We start from the raw sequence: 19,758 nt of genomic DNA, 5'->3' as shown, positions 1-19,758 counted from the left end.
CAATGCTGTGTTAGTTTCTACTGTACAGCAAAATGAATCATATATATATATATATTTATATCCCCTCCCTTTTGGACTTCCTTCTCAGCATCACTAACTGTTAGAAATCTTCACTTTTGCATGAAGCATATTTGATTATTTTTTAAAAGGAATATAAAACTATTTATTGACCACTGTTCACCAGTATTTACAATAAAGTAAACAACATACAGTTGAATAACATTCTGATTACTACAAAGTTATTTTTTTTTTGGCTTTTGCTGAACTAGTAACCCAAAATACTGAGAAAATTGAGCCTTCGTGTAAGGAATAGGTTGGGGTAAAGTCTGAAAAAACATGCAGGTCAAGCATAGATTAGAAAAGTTTGTTCACTCATTTATTCCTGTAGATCACAAATTGCCAGTATCTTAAAATTATCTGATTAGGTTTCCATGAATAAATCTGAGACATCCCGTATATCACAACCTTTCCTAAATATAGCACAGGGACTTTAATTTCTTGTAAAATAATGGTTCACCAAAAGGAATCATCAAGTGTCCATTTAACTAAGTTTTGCTTCACTAGTTAAAACATACCAGAATTTTTCTATTTTTTTCATTTGGTTGGGGAGGTTGTTATTAGTGATAAAAATTTTCTTTCCAGGGTTTCTGCATATAAAACTGCATTTATGCAGATATGGATGCAGATTCTGATAGGGATCTTTAAAAAATTACCCAATTTAAATTGCTTAATTTGTCTAATTAATTACAAAATTATTTAATTTGAAAGTTTAAGTCTTAAGTATTCAATTTAAGTTGAAGGGATTTCTTACTCTAACGCTGAGAAAATAATGTACCCTGGTGTCAAATTCTTTTCTGCTGAAGGAAGCAACTACAGAAAGCTTTTATTTGTTCTAATTAACCAGTGCTGCAGATGGAAAATAAAAAACCAGTGTAACTTCCCCAGTGCTACTTCAAAACAAACATATCAAGCTTGATTTTCATTAGAATGTAGTTATTTATTCACACTAATAAATCAAAAAACCACAAACTACACTTTATATACATATATAAATATATATAAGAAACAGTGCAAACGATTATTGAGCCTCATCTTCTGGACAAGAATACCAAGTTAGTCTCTCTTCATAAAAAGCAGTTATAATTTGAGGACACTTCATGTTTGCCTCTTTGGCAGCACCAAGTCGGCCTCATCGGAATCTTTCTGTTTCATGAGAAACAGTAATTCTCCACTGCTGTCTGTGGCACCAGTTATTTGTTCTGCATCAAGACCTCTGGCAAAACCTCTTGGTTTATCAGCAGCATCTCTTTTCTTCTTTGATTAGCTATCATCAGATTCACTGTCAGACAAAGATTTTCTTTTTGTTTCATCTTTTTCTTTACCAGCTTTTTGACAATTAAGAAATACTTCCATTAACTCTGGACAATATAAATTTTCTTCAGGTTCCCAAGTATTGTCTGCATCTGTAAATCCCTTCCACTTCAGGAAATACTCCACCTTCCCATTCACTTCACGGTGGTCCAGTACTTTTTCTACCACAAATGCTTCAGGTTCTGTCTCTTCAACTATTTTACTCTTTCCATTTTGTTTCTTTCACATTTTTTGCAATGTAGTTTTATTGAAGGCCATTTTTTGTTGCAGACTTGAAGAGCTATTAGTCACAGCCACTGAGTTGCCCTGGGTCCCAGGTCTGCAGAGTCTCCTCCGGCCCTGCATGCCTCAAGCTCCATTCACATCTGAGGGGGAGGGCGAATATTTGATTTTTAAAATGATCTGAAAAATACTCCTGTAACCTGTCTGAGATTCAGTTTCCATGACAATAATTGGAATAACAATACATACATCTCAGTGTAGTTGTGGGATGCAAAAAACCAAATCCATCTCATAAGACCTAGCAGTGAGGGAACAAATACTGGTTCACTCATTTTATACTTACATATTGATCACTATCTGCCAGGCACAATTCTAAACACAACAAATTTTCATTCACTTAATCTTTATAAAAACCCTGTGAATACAGATACCATTATTATCTTCATAGTACAGATGAGGAAACAGAAGAACAGAGAGGTTGAGTGACTTGCCAACAGTTGCACAGCTAGCAAACAGGAGCTTCCAGACTGAAACCCAGACAGTCTAGCTTGAGAGTCCACATCCTTATAATGTTACTTAACTATTAGACTAGGTTGGACTTTCTGAATTCTCTATCATTAAAACCTTCTAACGACTCATCCAAACAGAAGGAATTTCTACTGTATTTTATTTTCCCCCATTAAATTGAGCAAATGAGTTTGAGCAAACTTGGGGAGATAGTGAAGGACAGGGAAGCCTGGTGTGCTGCAGTCCATGAGCTCACCAAGAGTCAGCCACAGCTTAGCAACTGAATGACAACATTAAATTGAAATCTCTGCAAGCTATTCTGATGTGAGAAGAAAAAGTAGGCAGCATGATTGGAAGCACTGCAGCAAGTTACGTTGCATCTCTGGAATTATTTGCCCAGGCACAATTGCTAACTCAAAGGAGGTGGGGCCCCAGAGTCCCAGAGCCCACTCCATACCCAGGGGGTCTTGCAAAGGAACCTTTCGTCACACATCCCCTTTTGTGTCTGCACGCTGGGTCAAGGAAGTTGACAGAGCTTTCATTTTCTCCAAGGTGATCATTAAAGACATAAATTTTTATTTCTCTCCATTAAATTGTTGATTCTGTTCCATAAAAGCTAAAATGTAGTCTCCAAGGTTAGAACAAAGTAGGCAACTTGCCATGCTTCTGACTTTCTATTTAATTTAGATAGAAAGGGGTTGAGAGATCACAATGCATGATTTAGCCCTAGATATTCCCCGGCACCAGAAACCACCACTTCACAGGAAAGTAATAAAAAGGCAGAATACACCTTGCTCTTTGATATAGGATTATACCTGGTAGAGAAATAAAAAGAATGATTTATAGAGCAAAGTGTCAGGACTAAGCCAGTCCAGTTCAGGCCTAAGAAGGATTTACTTCAGCTCAGTCTGTTCTGTCAAGGAGTTGATAATTTAATGAATAAGAACAGTCACTCTTGGGTATGTTCTGCTTCACTGCCTTTCTTACCCAGCTCCCTCCCACCATCCACACCAGCCTGACCCCTACCTACTTGTCTTTCTACTTGGAAATTCCAAACATGGATGGGGCATTGTCCAGCCAAAGCAGATAAAGAATTGCCATAAGGATCCAGTGCCCGCCAGTCACTGGCTGGGGCAAGAGAGGGGGGAGGGATTCCGCACTGAGTTTTCTAATTCCCTGTTGGAGCTTTTCAGTCTTCTCCCTCCCACTGCTCCTGGCTGGTGGAGCTGAGCTTTGGCTCTACCAATACGCCTTTCATGCTCTGGGGAAATGCCAGGTATAAGAAAGAGCTGCCACTATTGTCTAGTCTTCCTTTCCCTAGACTTGTGTTGAAACCTCAGATTTGAAACTGGAAAGAAAAGGAAATCTTAAATACAAGCAACCAAGCCTTGAAAATGAGTTTCCTTTCCTTTACTCTCCAATCTGTCTCCGTCTTTTAGAAAGATGGTACTTGTTAGGGGTCACTGCATAGATTCTAGGGCCAGACTGATGTTACTTAACTCTCTGATGTTAGCTGCCTCATCTGTTTAATGGGGAAACTAAAAGGACCTACCCCAAAGTGGTGTTGTGAGAGTGTGGAACACAAATCATTTAGAACAATACCTAGCACAAGTCAATTCTATATTAGCTATTATTATGTCATGCAGAAATTAGAGATAAATAAAGAGAGAAAAAAAAAGAGATGTTCTAGACTTTTGGAATTTTAAAGATGAAAAAGACCTCAGAGATCAGCTGGGTTTTGCCATACACTTTTGTTGTTGCTGTTCAGTTGCTAAGTTGTGTTCAATTCTTTCCGACCTCGTGGACTGCAGCACGCCAGGCTCCTCTGTCCTCCACTATCTCCTGTGTCCTCCACTATCTCCCAGAGTTTGCTCAATCTCATGTCAATTGAGTTGGTGATGCCATCCAACCATCTCATCCTCTGTTGTCCCCTTCTTCTCCTGCCCTCTCAGGGTCTTTTCCAGTGAGTCAGCTCTTTGCATCAGGTGGCCAAAGTATTGGAGCTTCACCTTCCCATCAGTCCTTCCAATGAACATTCAGGGTTGATTTCCTTTAGGATTGACTGATTTGATCTCCTTGCTGTCCAAGGGACTCTCAAGAGTCTTCTCCAGCACCACAATTCAAAAGCATCAATTCTTCAATGCTCAGTCTTCTTTATAGTCCAGCTTTCACATCTGTACAAGACTACTAAAAATTAGTAGTGAAAGAGGAGGGTGAAAAAGCCACCCATTTAATAGATGAAGAAACTGAGACACAGATTGATGACACTCTGGATTCCCATGTTGAAACTCTTTCTATAATGTTACATCCAATTAATTTTGTTCTAGAAATTGTCTGATTTTGGCTTATCTGTGCTTTCAGGCAGCAAATAGTTACTGAGCACTTAATAAAGGATTGTCATAAGAAGCGTGACCAAGAGGGGCTACCCCATGCCCGAGGTCAGGGCTGGCGGCCGAGAGGAACAACTCCACGTCCAAGGAGTGGTGGCTGCATGGGCGCAGAAGGGCCGAGAGGAGCTACTCCACGTTCAAGGTCAGGAGGGGTGGCTGTGAGGAGATACCCCTCATCCAAGGTAAGGAACAACAGCTGTGCTTTGCTGGAGCAGCCGTGAAGAGATACCGCACGTCCAAGGTAAGAGAAACCCTAGTAAGATGGTAGGTGTTGTGAGAGGGCATCAGAGGGCAGACACACTGAAACCATAATCACAGAAAACTAGCCAATCTGATCACATGGACCACGGCCTTGTCTAACTCAATGAAACTAAGCCATACCATGTGGGGCCACCCAAGACAGGAGGGTCATGGTGGAGAGGTCTGACAGAATGTGGTCCACTGGAGAAGGGAATGGCAAACCACTTCAGTATTCTTGCCTTGAGAACCCCATGAACAGTATGAAAAGGCAAAATGATAGGATACTGAAAGGGGAACTCTGCGGGTCGGTAAGTGCCCAATATGCTACTGGAGATCAGTGGAGAAATAACTCCAGAAAGAATGAAGGGATGGAGCCAAAGCAAAAACAATACCCAGTTGTGGAAAACTCAGATCATGGCATCTGGTCCCATCACTTCATGGGAAGTAGATGGAGGAAACAGTGGAAATACTGTCAGACTTTATTTTTTGGGGGGCTCCAAAATCACTGCAGATGGTGATTGCAGCCATGAAATTAAAAGACACTTACTCCTTGGAAGGAAAGTTATGATCAACCTAGATAGCATATTGAAAAGCAGAGATATTACTTTGCCAACAAATGTCCGTCTAGTCAAGGCTATGGTTTTTCTAGTGGTCATGTATGGATGTGAGAGTTGGACTGTGAAGAAAGCTGAGCACTGAAGAATTGATGCTTTTAAACTGTGGTGTTGAACAAGACTCTTGAGAGTCCCTTGGACTGCAAGGAGATCCAACCAGTCCATCCTAAAGGAGATCAGTCCTGGGTGTTCATTGGAAGGACTGATGCTGAAGCTGAAACTCCAGTACTTTGGCCACCTCATGTGAAGAGTTGACTCATTGGAAAAGACCCTGATGCTGGGAGGGATTGGGGACAGGAGGAAAAGGGGGCGACAGAGGATGAGATGACTGGATGGCATCACTGACTTGATACACATGAGCTTGTGTGAACTCCAAGAGTTGGTGATGGACAGGGAGGCCTGGCATGCTGCGGATCATGGGGTCACAAAGAGTTGGACATGACTGAGCAACTGAACTGAACTGTCATAATGCACAACTCCAGGAAATTGTGTGATATGTCAGCTCTAAATCTAGATAGTGAGATACTGTGGCTACCATGAACCCCAGCTCCTGGTGTTCACACCATTGTTTGACTCCCTTGACAACACAGGTGTTGGCAGGACCTGTGCCTGCTTCTAGCTAATAGGATACAGCAAAGGTGACAGAATGTGTGATTATGGATACATGATTACTGATTCTCAGTAATCAAGATCCTAATGCCTGCCTTGCCAAAACTGATGCTCCCCTCTGCTGACTCTGAAAAAGAAAGCTGCCATCTTCTGAGCTGCCTTATGGAGAAGGAGCTGAGGGCCATCTCCTGGCTGACAATCTACAATAAACTGAAAAGAGAAGCTACAAGCCAAAGGAGCAGGGAAGGAGAGCTGAAGCAGTATATATTATTGAATGTTCTACTCCCATTTACAGACCCCTTATGAGGTTTGAGGCTGGTTTTTTAGGTTATTAATCCAGCCAGTACTGTGGTGAGCCATACTAGAGCATGACTCAAAAGCAAAAATCTGTATTACATATTGTATATAAATATACATGTGGTTTATGTATTTTAAAACTGGCTAATGGCTTTAATGGAAATATTATCAATGAGTTTACTTCCGTTCAGTCCAGGAAAGTAAAACAACAAATTCTGGTATTGGCATAAATAAAATATTTAAAGTTAAAATAATACTTTTCATTTTGTAAATATTTCTTAACTACTCTGATGTTCTGGAAAAATCATATGTGTAGGAGGTATTCTTCCATACCTTTGATTGTAGTTAAACACTAAACAGACATGAAAACATGAATATTGGGGTGCACATTTTTCCTTTTGCCTTAGCCTCCAATATGGCTTAGCATAGTACTCTGAGATCTTGTTTTTATTGAAAATTTTCTTATTTTGTTCACCATGAATTTTTGGCATTAATTGAAATTCTTTAAAATAATCATATTGAAATATTAGTGGCCTTGAAAACAGAACAAAACAAAACCAAAAAAAAAAAAAAACCACAACAAACTGAGATGCTTAGTCTGGCAGCCTACAAAGGTTTGAATTCTCTCAACCACCATATGAGCTTGGAAGCAAATCCTTTCCCAGTCACACCTAAGGTAAAACAGAAAGCCCAGCTGACACCTTGATTCCAGTCCTATGAGACTTCAAGCAGAAGATCCAGCCCAGCTGTACCTAGAATCCTGGTCCACAGAAACTTTGCGATAATACATGTGTTCCTTTAAGCTGCTATGTTTGTGGTGATGTTGTTATGTGACAACAAATAACTAATATAAATCTAAAGGTGCGTAAGACAATGGTTTCTGATTGAAAGAATTTTACAATCAAGTGGGAAGACAAAAAGCTACCTATATGACAGTGTGGGCAGGGACACAAGGCATTAGGGTATAAGAAGAAACAAGGCAGCTTGGTGTTGTGAAAGTGTTAGTCACTCAGTTGTGTCCAACTCTCTGCGACCCCATGGACTTTAGCCCACCAGGCTTCTCTGTCCATAGAATTCTCCAGGTAAGAATATAGGAGTGGGTTGCTATTTCCTTCTCCAAGAGTGAAGAGGGGGCAGATATAGCAGGAAGTGAAGCACCAGGAAATATAGATGTGTGGGTTGTGGCTGTGAGCTTTGGCATCAGGAAGATCTGGGTTCAATTTCCAGCTCTACCCAGGTCTTGTAACATTGGACAAGAAGGTTAAGGATTCTATGGCTCAGGCTTCCCATCTGTAAAATTACAGTATAATCATACTTCTTAGGGCTTGAAATTGAAGCCAAGTGAAGCCTAAAATTAAATGATGCTCATAAAGCATATAGTACACTATTGTCACATAGTATGTGCTCAATAAATATGTGAGCTATTGGGAGGGGTCAAAACATGGTGATCCTGGTAAGACATGTCAAGAAACTTCATCCTATAGGCAGTCAGGATTTAAGGATGTGTGTTGGCAGGTTTGTGATATAGAAACATTTATCTGGGGCAGTTTCAAGGAAAGATTCAAAGGGGATCAGACTGATGACAGGTAGATCAGTTAGGAAACTGTTGTAGTGGTCTGGGAGAATGCTGAAAAATAGCTGGAGCTGGTAGGATGGACGTCATAAATGGTTAAGTGGGTGCATATGCTCTTCTTGATTGGCACAACAATGATGACAATAAACCATGACATAAACATAACCTTTCTGCTCCCTGCATGTGCTGTGCTTAGTCGTTCAGTCCTGTCTGACTCTGCGACCCCATGAACTGTAGTGTGCTAGGCTCCTCTGTCCATGGGATTCTCCAGGCAAGAATACTGGAGTGGGTTGCCATGCCCTCCTTCAAGGGATCTTCCCAACCCAGGGACTGAACCCAGGTCTCCCACATTGCAGGCAGATTCTTTACCATCTGAGTAATCAGGGAAGCCCAAGAATACTGGAGTGGGTAGCCCATCCCTTCTCCAGGGGATCTTCCTGACCCAGGAATTGAACTGGGGTTTCCTGCATTACAGGCAGATCCTTTATCAGCTGAGCTACCAGGGAAGCCCCTGTATATAGACAGTAAGGCCACTTGGTCACTTGATGCTGGTCTCCCAGTCCTTTCTGTAATCTAGTGAGAGATATATCACCTTGGCTGTTTCCTGATGTGCAATTTCAAAAAAGTATTTCAGTGTACTTACTTGTCCATAAGAGGGCTCAGACTTGCTTTCTTCAGAGTTCTAGAGCAATTATTCATTTATGAAAATTAAAAAAAAATGCAACCCAAGGTAAATGACTCATTATGGCTCTAGAGTCAGGGATAAGTTACTGTACTCACAACTTGCTCAGATCTTCAGGCCAAGAATCTAGTAGTGAAGGTACGAGTCCCCTTGTCCTAGATTGTTCAGTAAACAAAGCTTCATCTCCCACAGGGCCCCTGACAGGGCTGCAGATTGGTGTTTCTTCACCCATCAAGGCTGTAGCTTTGTGACAGCCTCACTCGTTAGCACACAGCTGCAGATGGAGTCGAACACTGCAACAGGACAAAAAATTGCCAAGCTTGTTAAGTTTTTCTTCTGTAGACTTTCTGTCCACTGTCGTCTCTATTGCCTCCTCTTCCCTTATCCCCACCCTTGCTCTGAGCATCCCTTCTATCAATCTTCAATTCAACATTTTCATGCTATTCTCAATCTTGGTACTAGGGGAAAAGATGCTATAGTTAAATCAGCTCACATTAAGCTTCTCCTCATGTGAAAAGCAGCTAAACATCAGGCCCCAAATGTAATTATAAGAGTAGCAGGGACTTCCCTGACTGTCCAGGGGCTATAGACTCCACACTTCCACTTCAGGGGACACTGGTTCCATCCCTGATTGGGGAGCTAAGATCCCACATGTCTCCAGGCCAAAAAGCAAAAAAAGAAAAAAGAAAGGAAAAAAAAAAAAAGAATAGCAGACCTCCAGAGAAGGTTGAATCTCATTCCCAACAGGTTTAAGGTGCTGAGGTTGGGGCTGTGAATGAGAAGTGGGACCATAAAACTTGGACTGATGAATCTGGGATCATGCATACAAAAATCTTGGCTCCTCAGATTCTTCTGAACCTTCTAGGCTTGCAAAATAGCCCACTCCTCCCTGTGAAAAGCTAGTGCCTGCCTCTTGCTTGCAGACAATTAAAAGACTTCTGTCTTATAAGACAGCATGCATTACTGAAACTGCCTTATAATACCCAGAAGTAGGGTAAATTAAAATTCTCGGGATGAATGGCAGAGATCAGTGCCACTCCTAGACACCTAAATGGTGTAGGTAGGAGTGGCTGTTCCATCAAATCCCTATTTAATTCAGCAGACTGGACACTACAAAAACTAGACAGATCCTTAAGAATGACAGTAGACTCCTGCACACTCAATCAAGTAATACTTGCTGTGCTGTGCCAGACATAGTATCCTTTCTCTTTTTTTTGCCATGCTGTGCAGGATCTTAGTTCTCCTACCAGGGATGGAACCTGTGCCCCCTTCATTGGGAGCACAGAGTCTTAACCACTGGACCTCCAGGGAAGTCCCCATAGTATCTTTTCTAGAATAACTTAACACAGCTGCATGTTCATGGGCTTCCTTGCTGGCTCAGACGGTAAAGAATCTGCCTGCAGTGCAGGAAACCCAAGTTTGATCCCTTGGTGGGGAAGATCCCCTGGAGAAGGGAATGGAAATCTATTCCAGTATTTTTGTCTGGAGAATCTCATGGACAGAGGAGCTTGGTGGGCTATAGTCCATTAGATCGCAAAGAGTCAGACACGACTGAGCAACTAATATTTTCATGTTCATGGTGTGTGGTTACTGAAATCTGGACAATATGTTTTTTTCCACCTTATAAGGAAAGATTACCAGACACAGATCATGTTTAAATGAAACTGACAAGACAATAGAACGCATTTATGATTTTGTCCCAAGGCTATAAGTTTCCAGTCCTCTGTCTTAATAGGGTCCAAATGGATGTGGACGTTTCTTAGAACATCACATTGGTTTGCAGTAATGAAGACATCATATTAATTGAACCTGATAAGGAAGAAGTAGCAAGTGCATTGGGAGCCTTGGTAAGATACCTGTATACAGAGCATAAGAGAAAAACCCAATGAAGACTCAGAGAACATGCCACTTCAGCAAAGTTTTTAGATGTCTAGTGGATTGTGGCAGACCAAGGTATATCCTCAAAAGTAAAGGACAAATTATGCCTGCCTCTAAGCACAACACCTGGGCAGTCTATCTCCTTCAGAGGATACAATGGTGTTAGTTCAGTGGTAATTTCCTTCCTTTCCAAGGTTCCTTTAAGCTTCCTAAGTTTAAGGGAGAGAAAAGGAAAGAGGATAAGACTGGTAAAGGAAAAGGGGAAAAGAGAGTGGGGAAGGGAGAGGATGCAAGCTCAGTGGAGATGGTAGAGGGAAAGAGAAAGGAGAGAAAAAGAGAGATGAGGGGGAAAAGAAAGAGAAAGTATGAAAGGAGATAAACCAAAATAAACAAGAAAAATGGAGGAAGAAAAATTACATGGGGAGAGAAAAAGAAAAGAGAAAAAAATTTTTAAGGAGAAGGGGAAAACATTGAAGGAAAGTTGAGGGAGCACAGAGAAGCTACTTGTGGTGTCCTAAATTGAGGGGCAAGATACACTGGAGTAAAGGAATATAATTATTTCCAATCATTTTAAGGAACTAATATCATGGTGAGAAAAAACACAAAGACTTTATTTGCACATAATATTTTTTTGTTTGTTTGTTTTGATCGTGCTACATGGCTTGTAGGATCTTAGTTTCCAGACCAGGAATTAAACCCATGGCCTCTAAAGAGGAAGCTCGGAGTCCTAACCACTGGACCACCAGGCAAGACCCTAACAATTATTTTTCTTAATCACATTTTCCCTGAGATGTGGGTCCAAACCACTTTCAGGCAAATAATTGAAAAGCAGGAACATAAGAAACCTCTAGAACAAAACAAAGAACCAAAAGGTGTGGAGAGTGATATGCAGAGCTGCTTCAGTGCACACTATCAGAGAAGAGTGACACGAAACCCCAATTTTGTAATCCCTGATGCTATTCACGGTGTCGGGCTTCCCTGGTGACTCAGTGGTAAAGAATTCGCCTGTCAATGGAGGAGAGGCAGATTCCCTGGGTCTGGCAGATCCCCAGGAGAAGGAAATGGCTACCCACTCCAGTGTTCTTGCCTGGGAAATCCCATGGACAGAGGAGCCTGGGGGGCTACAGTCCATGCGGTCATGAAGAGTTGGACACAACTTCTGACTAAACAACAACATCCATGGTGTCATGTGTCACCATGGGAAATCAGAACAGTTTGGTCAGATTTGGAGTATTTCTATGCACATCTTTTGCCTGAATCTTCTGAAAGCCAGGTCTTCAGAAGGCACAAGGAGGAGTTGTCAGTCCAGCCACACCTGACCCAGGGACAGGGGAACAGAGTGCAAACTCCTTAAGGGGCTACCTCCACCATCCACAGGATCAGACACATTGGGAAGAGCCATATTCTGTGGTTCCTGCTAACACATTGTGGGAGCTTTTGAAATAAAATGGGCACTACAACTCACATAAAAAACAAACTTCATAGTGCAGCTCTTTTTATTTTTAATTGTTTTAAAAATTGTAATTGTAATAATCATGTAACAGAAAATTTACCATCTTAACCATTTGAAGAGTACAATTGGGTAGTGTTAAATATATTCATGATGCTCTACAACACATCTCTGGAATTTTTCATCTTGGAAAACTGAAAATCAATACCCATTACCCAGCTCCCCATTTCCCCTTTCCTCCAGCCCCTGGAAACCACCATTCTGCAATCTGTCTCTAAGAGCTTGACTACTTTATATACCTCATACAGATGGAATGGTACAATATTTGCGTCTTTTTTTTTTTTTTTTGGTGACTGGCTTATTTCACTTAGCACATTGTCCTTAAGTTTATATTGTAATGTGTGACAGGATTTCCTCCTTTTTAAGGCTAATATTTCATTTTATGCAAATACCACATTTTGTTTATCCATTCATCCACTGGCAGACATTTGAATTGCTTTACCTCTTGGCTATTGTGAATAATACTGCAATGAACATGGTTGTGCAAATATCTCTTTGAAATCCTACTTCCTTTGGGACCTATACCCAAAAGTGGCATTGCTGGATTAGATGTTTTTGTTCTTATTCAGTCATGTCTGACGCTTTGCGACCCATGGACTGCAGCACACCAGGCTCACCAGTCCTTCAGTATCTCCCAGAGTTTGCTCAAATTCAAGTCCATTAAGTTGGTGATGCATCTAATCCTCTGCTGCCCCTTTCTCCTTTTGCCTCCAATCTTTCCCAGCATAAGGGTCTTTTCCAATGAATTGGCTGTCACAACAGGTGACTTCCCTGGTGGCTCAGACGGTAAAGCGTCTGCCTACAGTGCAGGAGACCCAGGTTTGATCCCTGGGTCGGGAAGATCCCCTGGAGAAGGAAATGGCAACCCACTCCAGTATTCTTGCCTGGAAAATCCCATGGATGGAGGAGCCTGGTTGGCTACTGTCCATGGGGTCGCAAAAAGTTGGACACGACTGAGTGACTTCACTCACAGGTGGCCAAAGTATTGGAGCTTCAACTTCAACATCAGTCCTTCCAATGAATATTCAGGGTTGATTTCCTTTAGGATTAACTGGTTTGATCTCCTTGCTGTCCAAGAGACTCTCAAGAGTCTTCTCCAGCACTAGAGTTCAAACATCAGCTCTTCGGTGCTCAGTCTTCTTCATGGTCCAACTCTTACATCCATACATGACTATTTGAAAAACCATAGCTTTGACTACCCGGACCTTTGTCAGCAAAGTGATGCCTGTTTTTTTTTTTTTTTAATATTCTGTCTTGGTTTGTAATAGCCTTCCTTCCAAAGAGCAAGCATCTTTCAATTTCATGGCTGTCGTCATCATCCGCAATATTTTTGAAGCCCAAGAAAATAAAATCTGTCATTGCTCCCACTTTTTCCCCTTGTGTTTTTCCAAGAAATGATAGGACTGGATGCTAACATCTTAGTTTTTTGAATGTTGGGTTTTAAGCCCACTTTTTCAGTCTCCTCTTTCACCCTCATCAAGAGTCTATTTCCCTTCACTTTCTGATCCACTTTAGAGTGGGATCATATGGAAATTCTAATTCTAATTTTAATTTTTTTGAGGAAACTTCCTACTCTTTTCCATAGTAGCTGCAGCATTTTACATTCCCACCAAGTCATAGCGTGACTCTAGTAAACCCAAACAACCACTGGGGAAAGCTGCGGAGATAGCCAGAGATAATTATAGCCTCAATTCACATACAGAGGTTCTCTGAAATGTGATTAACAATCACATTTGTGATTGTGTTAACAATCACTGGGAGGGGAACAGTCACTCATCAAATCAACAACATACAAAATACCAAGCAAGAGGTCACCTGGAAGTTATACAACCATTAGTACTTTTGATTGATTCCATTTCTGTGGGCACGGACACTGGGAATGGAAAGAGCCACAAAAAAACAAGACATTTTAATAAAAGCCCATTACAGGGGCCTTCTGCTGAATGGAAATTCTCATTTAGGCATTGCTCTGTATGCTTTGGAGAACAAGAAATCCAAATCTGCTTTAGAAACCACTGGCATATTTTACATGCATTTCTCGACTGCCTGCCAGCCAGGTATGTTGTTCACAGTATTTCTATCCCATTGCTGTCAGAGACAGATTCCAGACAGAAATGGTACTCCAGCTATATTGCTGCTGCTGCTTCAGATCCTTAAATATTCCGAGTCATGGATTTGGCCTCACGTCTTGGTATTTTCTCTGCAGGCTTCCAAAACCCACAGAGAATGGCAAACAACTCTCAGAAGCCAACCCTCTGCTGTTTTGCAGGGTGCCACACACTGAAAACTCAACATTTCCAGCAGTCAACTGAAGCCACATGGACGGCTGTGATAAACTATAAGTAAAATCTCTCTGAGCCCACTCCCTGCCCCAAGTGACTTCCCTCTCCTAAAGGGAGGAGGAATAAGTCAGCTTGGATAATTGTAAGACTGCCTACAAGGTGAGGACCCGCTGGAAATTCAGGCTCCGGCAGCAGTGTAGCCCTGAGGGAAGACAGGGAGACAGAGGAGACAGAGACAGACGGTCAGGAACAAAGAGAAAAAGAACACCTCTGATTTGGAAAGTCTTTGAGAAGAAAGCCATCCAATCCTTCAAAGACTCTTGGAAGTCAGGTAAGGATGTGCTGGTCCTGCTTGGGGACCAGTGCACACTGCCCATTGTCCCTCTTTTCTTCAGCGTTTGTCATTATTGTGACTCTTTACCTGGTTTCTATGAATAAATTACTGGAGTAATTTGTATCAAGAACATACAAAATGCCAAGGAGGAACTCACCTGATATTAGCATTTTGCTTCCATTCCATTTCTTTCTATTCCTTCCCCAGCACAGGTATTGCCTGAATACAATGAATCTCATTAAGGCCTGCTGGGACCAAGTGACACCATGGTCCACTGGTCCCACATTGTCACATCACCCTCTATTAAAATGAAATAGTGACTGTCATAACAAATTTGAAGGGCAGGCATGCTGTATATTAGCAGTTTATGGGTTCCATACCTATAGATGTCAGTGATTATTTCCACCAGGTTTGCTAGGTTCCAATAACCCCAGAAAGCAGTGCCAAAGGCCACTTTGGTTTCCTCTTCTTTTCCAATTGGTAATTCTCTACTATGGCTGCACTATTTTCCTGTTGAGAACTTTTTTTAGCATGTATTTATTTAACTTTTTATTTTATGTTGGAGTATAGTTGATTAGCAATGTTGTGTTAATTTCAGCTGTACAACAAAGTGATTCAGTTAGACATATAGATGTGTCTGTACTTTTTCTGTTAAGAAATCTTGGCTTGGGAATCCCCACCCAGCAAACTGCAAAACTCCTTTAAGAAGGTGTTTTCCCATGTGATATTTTGTTTTGTTTTGTTTTTAAAGAAGAATATTTAGAAAGGGCAGATATTTATCATTTCAAATACTTGGCTTCTACTTGTCATCTTCTTTAATGAGCAAATATCACATACATGCATAACTTGTTTGCCTTATAGAGGAAGAGGTCTTCCTAGAGACTGTTTGTATTTATTTATTTGGCTATGCTGGGTCTTAGTTGGGGCATAAGGCACACAGCACACAGGATATTTAGTTGTGGCACGCAAACTCTTAGTTTGGGCATTTGGGATCCAGTTCCCCCACCAGGGATGAAACGTGGGCCCCTGCAGTGGAAGCGCAGAGTCTTAGCCACTGGACCACTAGAGAAGTCCCTAGATATTGTTTCCAGATCCTCATTTTACAGACAAGGAAACCAAAGCCCAAAAGATACCGGACACTTATTTTACACTAAGCTGGAATGGCGACTCAGGGCTTCTCATTTCCAGGTCAGCAGCTATACTGACCTAGAACAGAAAGGGAGGGGAGATTGACTGAGAGAGAGAGAGAGAGAGAGAGAGAGAGAGAGAGAGAGAGAGAGAGAGAGGTTGATTGTCAACGTCTCAGGCCTAACTATTGGAGGTAAAGGGAGAAGGGTGAAATGTCAAGTTCAAGAGTGAAAATCACTTCTCTAAATCTTTTCATGGAAAAAAGCCTGAGGCTCTGGCAGCCCCAGTCCTCTTGTACTGGGAGTGTCTAGGACACAGAGGAGTGTACATTGGTGGCGGGAAGGGAGGTGGGTAAGGACACGAGGAAAGGGAAAGTGAGAGAGAGAAATTTGAAAGAGCAATGTTGTGGTTCTTTTTATTAAAATAGACTGTGTAGGAGTGGAAAATGGTTGTTCCAGCAGTGGGAGCTTGGAAGCAGAACAGCCAGGGCCGGGGGAGGGAGGCTGGCAGTCTCAATGTGCCAGCGAGCTTCAAGGCGTGGGGGGGGGGAGTTGAAAAGTTGCTTTTCCACAGCTGATTCATATCAATGTATGGCAAAACCCTCCACAATATTGTAAAGTAATTAGCTTCCAATTAAAATAAATTAATTGATTTTTTAAAAAAGAAAAGTTGGTTTTGTAGAGTACTGACTCTCATCCCATCCTCAGGGTCCTCTGAATAGCCCGCTGGCAGGCAAAGAGACATAGCCTGGCTCCAAACAGCCCCGCAATTATGTTCGTCACGGTTCTATTCTATTGTGCCAGTGTCATATTTGTGGCACTGTACATGCACTAACTCATTTTATCCTCACAACCACCCTATTAAATAAGTTTTATTATTACCGCATTTTTTTTAATTTTTTATTTTTTTTTTAAATTTTAAAATCTTTAATTCTTACATGCGTTCCCAAACATGAACCCCCCTCCCACCTCCCTCCCCACAACATCTCTCTGGGTCATCCCCATGCACCAGCCCCAAGCAAGCTGCACCCTACGTCAGACATGGACTGGCGATTCAATTCTTACATGACAGTATACATGTTAGAATTCCCATTCTCCCAAATCATCCCACCCTCTCCCTCTCCCTCTGAGTCCAAAAGTCTGGTATACACATCTGTGTCTTTTTTCCTGTCTTGCATACAGGGTCGTCATTGCCATCTTCCTAAATTCCATATATATGTGTTAGTATACTGTATTGGTGTTTTTCTTTCTGGCTTACTTCACTCTGTATAATTGGCTCCAGTTTCACCCATCTCATCAGAACTGATTCAAATGAATTCTTTTTAATGGCTGAGTAATACTCCATTGTGTATATGTACCACAGCTTTCTTATCCATTCATCTGCTGATGGACATCTAGGTTGTTTCCATGTCCTGGCTATTATAAACAGTGCTGCGATGAACATTGGGGTACATGTGTCTCTTTCAATTCTGGTTTCCTCGGTGTGTATGCCCAGAAGTGGGATTGCTGGGTCATAAGGTAGTTCTATTTGCAATTTTTTAAGGAATCTCCACACTGTTCTCCATAGTGGCTGTACCAGTTTGCATTCCCACCAACAGTGTAGGAGGGTTCCCTTTTCTCCACACCCTCTCCAGCATTTATTGCTTGCAGATTTTTGGATCGCAGCCATTCTGACTGGTGTGAAGTTCATAGCAATACAGGCATACCTCAAGAAACAAGAAAAAAGTCAAATAAATAACCTAACTCTGCAACTAAAGCAACTAGAAAAGGAAGAGTTGGAGAACCCCAGAGTTAGTAGAAGGAAAGAAATCTTAAAAATTAGGGCAGAAATAAATGCAAAAGAAACAAAAGAGACCATAGCAAAAATCAACAAAGCCAAAAGCTGGTTCTTTGAAAGGATAAATAAAATTGACAAACCATTAGCCAGACTCATCAAGAAGCAAAGAGAGAAAAATCAAATCAATAAAATTAGAAATGAAAATGGAGAGATCACAACAGACAACACAGAAATACAAAGGATCATAAGAGACTACTATCAGCAGTTGTATGCCAATAAAATGGACAACGTGGAAGAAATGGACAAATTCTTAGAAAAGTACAATTTTCCAAAACTGAACCAGGAAGAAATAGAAAATCTTAACAGACCCATCACAAGCACGGAAATTGAAATGGTAATCAGAAATCTTCCAGCAAACAAAAGCCCAGGTCCAGACAGCTTCACAGCTGAATTCTACCAAAAATTTCGAGAAGAGCTAACACCTACCCTCCTCAAACTCTTCCAGAAAATTGCAGAGGAAGGTAAACTTCCAAACTCATTCTATGAGGCCACCATCACCCTAATACCAAAACCTGACAAAGATGTCACAAAAAAGGAAAACTACAGGCCAATATCACTGATGAACATAGATGCAAAAATCCTCAACAAAATTCTAGCAATCAGAATCCAACAACACATTAAAAAGATCATACACCATGACCAAGTGGGCTTTATCCCAGGGATGCAAGGATTCTTCAATATCCGCAAATCAATCAATGTAATTCACCACATTAACAAATTGAAAAATAAAAACCATATGATTATCTCAATAGATGCAGAGAAGGCCTTTGACAAAATTCAACATCCATTTATGATATTACCGCATTTAAAACCTGCAAAAACAGAAGCTCAGAGACTTGAAGAAACCTTTCCAAGGGCACACAGCTAGTCATGGCCAAAGCCAGGAGACAACCCAGGTCTGTTTCATCCTGAGGTCAGTGGATTTTGACTACCTCACTTTACTATTTCTCAAACATTAAAATGTAACTTCAGTGATTGTTTCCCACGTTTTCCCCCCTCTTTTTGGCCATGCCGCCTGGCATGTAGGAATCTTAGTTCCCCTACCAGGGACTGAACTCGTACTCCCTGCAGTGGAAGCATGGCGTCCTAATCACTGGACCACCAAGGAAATCCTCTCATGCTTTTTTTTTTTTTTTAAAGAAGTGTATTAATAGGTTTTAGAAAGATGTTCAACAAAACAGAGGCAGGTCAGTATAGAGGTTGACCTGGAAATGAGAAGAGCTGGGTTTTTGTTCCAGCTTAGTGTAAGGAAATAAGTGCCCTTGGTTTTCCTTGTCTGTAAAATGAGGGGCTGAAGGCCACATCTTTAGGAAGCCCACTGAGGCAAATGAGTTACAATTATATTAGTGGTGGGAGAACAGAAACAACTAAAAAGAAAAAACCCAAACACTAAGTATTAATATTAGCTGAGTGTGAACACCAGTCTTAATCCATTGACAAGGCTCATTATGGTGATACATCTTTCACCATCTTTCAAATTATCCTGCATTATAATTTTCCTGTCTCCAATTGTCTGCTTGCATTGCTGACACTGAATTTTTTTGCCAGCTACACATAAACATTTTTCTGAATCTGAGGGAAATCTGCTCATTTTGTTTTTTTCCACACTGCGATCTGTGTTAGAATTTGGACCCAAACTGTCAATGGCTAATTTACTGTAGTAATGTTGTAGTCTATGTTAAATGTCTTCCAACTTTCTGTTGGGAATGCAATGATGTCAGTTCTGGATTCTGAATTGTAACATTTTTCCTAATTTTTTAAAAATAGTATTGTCTATCACTGCTTTATAACAGCCATTATTGAGATCTAGTGAATATCCCACAAAATTCATCCATTTAAAGTGAGTATTTCAGTGTTTTCTTTAGCATATTATCAAATTGTGAAATAATCCTCATTAATGTTAGGACCTATCCATCACCCTCAAAAAAACTTTTATGTATTAACAACCACTCCCCATTTCTCTCTCCACCCAGGCCCTGGCAACCACTGGTCTACTTTTATGAGTCTAATATTTGTCTACACTGGAAATTTCACATAATGGAACCATACAAAATATGTTCTTTTCTGACTGGCTTCTTTCACTAGGCATAATGTTTTCAATATTCATCCATATTATAACATATGTCAGTATTTCATTCTTTTTAATGGCCAAATAATAATCCACTGTGGCATATACCACATTTTGATTATCCATCCATCAGCTGATGGACATTTAGTTTACTTCCATTTGTCTGGCTATTAGGAATAATGCTGTTGTAAAATCTTTGTATACTTCAAAGTTGTGT

The 19,758-nt window shown here is 41.0% G+C and overlaps 1 protein-coding gene and 1 pseudogene across 1 annotated transcript in view; one reads left to right on the top strand and one right to left on the bottom strand.

Annotated features, from left to right (window-relative positions):
- The window catches only part of TENM1 (teneurin transmembrane protein 1), a 986,510-nt gene that overhangs the window by 705,037 nt on the left and 261,715 nt on the right, over positions 1-19,758 (top strand). The window lies entirely within an intron of this gene.
- On the bottom strand, positions 1,079-1,629 carry LOC102185160 (annotated as a pseudogene).

Source organism: Capra hircus (genome assembly GCF_001704415.2).
Source record: "Capra hircus breed San Clemente chromosome X unlocalized genomic scaffold, ASM170441v1, whole genome shotgun sequence".
In the NCBI taxonomy this organism is placed as follows: Eukaryota; Metazoa; Chordata; class Mammalia; order Artiodactyla; family Bovidae; genus Capra; species Capra hircus.
Note: the sequence above shows the minus strand (reverse complement) of the source record. Positions and strands in the feature narration are given on the sequence as shown.